Consider the following 3,758-nt stretch of genomic DNA (forward strand, 5'->3'; position numbering starts at 1 on the left):
GATTGTGGCTGGCAAAACAGAACTAGAGCCCAGATGAATCTATTATCTATGGATAATTATAAGACCCGCACCATGAAGAGCAAAATGTATCCTGTGAAATTAAAAGTAACAGGCTACACTGGAGAGAACGTTCCGGTAACAATGAAGTGAGCAGAAATGTTACCAGAAGTAGAAGCTGAACTTTCCCAGCGAATTGCAGCTCTGACAAAGGCTGAAGAGGGGCGTGGTAGCATAGAAGAACATTTGAGACATTTAGGGACTCAGCTTGACTCTAATAAATGACTTTAGCTGAGTCTAAAAGAAAGAATGGCTGTATTAGAGGATAAGAATATATCGATAAGGGAATCAGAACTCTTAAGAAAACTTGAAGGGTCTCTTCATGATGAGAGATGAAAAAATGCAGATCATCTTCTTTCAACTACAGAGCTTTAAGGAGTCGCTGGACTATCAGAAGAGGAACTGGCGGCTATATCGCCCACTGCAGCAGCTGTGCCCAAGATTGTGAAGCCTGGGATGAAGTTCACAGAGTTTTATAATGGATATATTGAAACCTAAGATCAATTGCTATTGGCAAAACAGAAAAATAAGAGAGTGAGTAAATATTTGGATGAAATTGTGAAAGAAGTGGAGATGAAAACTCCACTTCCAAAGCACGAGTATGAAGAATATGAACATGTGCAAAAATCCGTGATAACTATCTCAGATCAATTAGAAGATGACATGAAGGAAATTTACCATTTACAAAAAGGCACTGATGAGGGAAATAAACGTGCTTCATTACTCAACAGAGATAATCAGAGATATAAAATGTAAGTGTCAGATCTTTCACAGCAAAATATTGTGTTTTTGATGAAACTAGAAGATGCACGAGGAAATCATACTTTACATGAAGATGAAGTTAGTTCTGCTGACATAAGCAGTTCCTCAGAAGTGATTTCTCAGCATCTGGTAACCTATTGTAATGTTGCGGAAATGCAACAGCAAAACAACAGCTACTGGTAACTATTCACGAACTTGCTGATAAACAGGAAATGGAAGAGCAGGACAAAACCTCTTTATGGATTTTCCAACTTCAGCTGAATCTTGCGGATGCCCTGAATGAACTTGAATGACTGGTGAAAAGAGACTGACCATGGAATGTAGATACTTTTGTTATGTAGACATTGTATTGTATTTGTGTTTTTGGCTTTTTTTTTATAAAAAAAGGGAAAAGATGTGTTATTTATGTGTGTCTATAAGAACTAAATTTCCCTGCATGTAATGCGCGTGATTGGGCAGAAACCAGAACTGACATCTGATGGGAGTTATGGCTGGAAGTCATTGAAGCAGCTCAAGGAAAATAAAATCGGTTAAGTGTTAAACCCACATAAAGTTGTTCTTCTTGAAAGAACAAGCATAACAAATACAGAATAAACAATATTTAAATTCTTTTGAAGTTCCAAATAACTCTAAACTATCTCAAAAGAAAATCAATTTGGAATGGAGTTATTATGTGCTGTCATATTGCCTAACTAACTTGATCTTAAAATAATCAATGCAGTGTGGCGGCCTGTAACCACGGAGATCGAGCTGGCACATTGCGTGGCATACGCGGTAGTAAACAACAGCATAACACACTGTAACACGTCCCTTAACACAGCGAACCAGTTCTGAAAGCTGGAGCAGTACAAGACCAGCAGCCCTAAGCTGCCTAGCTAACAGATCAATAACAGGCTGGGGAAGAAGGGTATTCACATGCAAGAATGTTCCCGCCCACTATTGTTAATCATTCAGCTGATGTCAGCCACTTAAACAAAGGGCGGGAACTCCAACTGTACAAAAGGAGCCTTTCCAGCCTCAATAAATCTCAAGAGCTTACCCTCCCACACTGAGTGTGTGTGTTTCTTTGTAACAGTCGGCTACAATTGGTGACCCCGACAGTTTAGGCGGCATCTATACCCAGTGTTGGATAGTGAAGTAGCGATCAGCACAGTTGGCCTCAAGCTCCTGACCTTCTAGACAGTTTGACCTGGCATGTGGTAAAGGACCGTTGTCACAGTGCTGCAGCTTAAGAACATCCCAGTCGGCACAGGTAACACTACCCTCCTGTGCAATGTGGCCATCAGGCAGGTTCAACCTATCGTCCCAACGGCATGGAGGCAATGAGTTTTTTTACTCCATCCACCATTCAGGAACCCGGTGGTCAGCAAGTCCATGTGGCATGGGTTGCAGAAACAAGTTAGCGGGTAGGTCAAGTCATGGAGACAGTGCCAAGGTCCCACCACAGCCTTTCCAGCTAACAGAATGAAAGTCTCATAGGGTTTCTGCTACCTGTTCACGGTGGTCAACTGTTTTGCCCAGTGGCCAGAAGCAATCACCCTGGCCGACACATGCACTAGGTCCTACACCAAGGCACTTCTCTCATCCTTGGTTGCAAGGTTTGGGCTACCATGCCACATAATCTCCGACAGACGCACAATTTACCTTCAGCCTGTGGAATGACATTACCAACCTGTGGGGAGCTCAGCTACTCCACACGACAGCATACTACCCAAAGTTTAATGGGCTGGTTGAGCGTTTCCACAGGCTTCTTAAAGCTACATTTGTGACTAGATTCAAGGCCTCAACTGGGTGGATGAACTGCCATGGGCACTTTTGAAGGAAGATGTTCTCACATCCTCCACCAAGCTCGTCCACAGAGCTCCACTCATGGTCCCCAGGGATTTCGTCCCACTGGCCAGAGGTCAACAGGAAGATACAACCACCTTCTTGGACAGGCTGCGGGAAAAAGTTAGTAGCCTGGCTCCGATCCCACCCTCCAGACATGGGCAAGCCAAGTTCAACATTCCTGAAGAACACCAAGACTGTGAGTATGTATTCGTGCACAGAGGGCCCCACCGCTACAGAAGCCCTACAAAGGTCCTTTCTGAGTCACCCGGAACAACAGGGCCACCTTCGAACTGGACATTGGTGGAAAACCAGAGGTCTTCACCACAGACAGGTTCAAGCCAGCACACACGGACCCGACACAACCCATGGAGATGCCAGCACCTCGACGCAGAGGCACACAACCAAAGACATTGGGGACTGCATCTAAGGACACTATGAACTGTAGTGCCGGTTCTGGGGGGGGGGGGGGGGGGGTTCATGTAGTGGCCCGCCACCGCAGAGATCGAGTCAGCATATCATGTGGTGCACGCTGTAATCAAGAGCAGCATAACACACTGTAACACATCCCCTAACACAGTGAACTGGCACAGTTGAAAGCTGGAGCAGTACAAGAACAACAGCCCTAAAATAGCACCGGCCAAGCTGTCCAGCTAACAGATCAATAACAGGCTGGGGAAGAAGGCTATTCACACGCAAGAATGTTCCCATCTGCTATTGTTATTCACGCAGCTGATGTCAGCCAATCAAACAAACGGCAGGAACTCTGATTGTATAAAAGGAGCCTTTCCAGCCTCAATAAATCTCAGATTTTACCTCCCACACTGTGAGTGTGTGTTTCCTTGTACCAGTCGGCTACATTAATAATGAATGGGCTAATTTATTATATTTTTTTTCTTTATGTTGTTTTAGCAAAGAGTTCATTCCTTGCAAGAAACAAAGTTGTCTCTTCATTAAAAGTTTAATTGATTAACTTTCTTATAATTAATAATGTACAGCTCAGCTTCAAGCACAATACTGCCCCATATTTAAGTGGACCCTTATTGCCAGGTTCTAAAATTGTGGAAGTACACTTGATTTTCAAATGGAAAATAATGTCAAAATATAAGATT

General features: G+C 43.6%; 1 pseudogene; it reads left to right on the plus strand.

Moving 5' to 3' along the window:
* The first annotated feature begins 396 nt into the window (after positions 1–396).
* On the plus strand, positions 397–1,130 carry LOC138740061 (nucleoprotein TPR-like; annotated as a pseudogene).
* The last annotated feature ends 2,628 nt before the right edge of the window (positions 1,131–3,758 follow it).

The sequence above is a fragment of the Narcine bancroftii genome, chromosome 7, assembly GCF_036971445.1.
Source record: "Narcine bancroftii isolate sNarBan1 chromosome 7, sNarBan1.hap1, whole genome shotgun sequence".
Taxonomy (NCBI): domain Eukaryota; kingdom Metazoa; phylum Chordata; class Chondrichthyes; order Torpediniformes; family Narcinidae; genus Narcine; species Narcine bancroftii.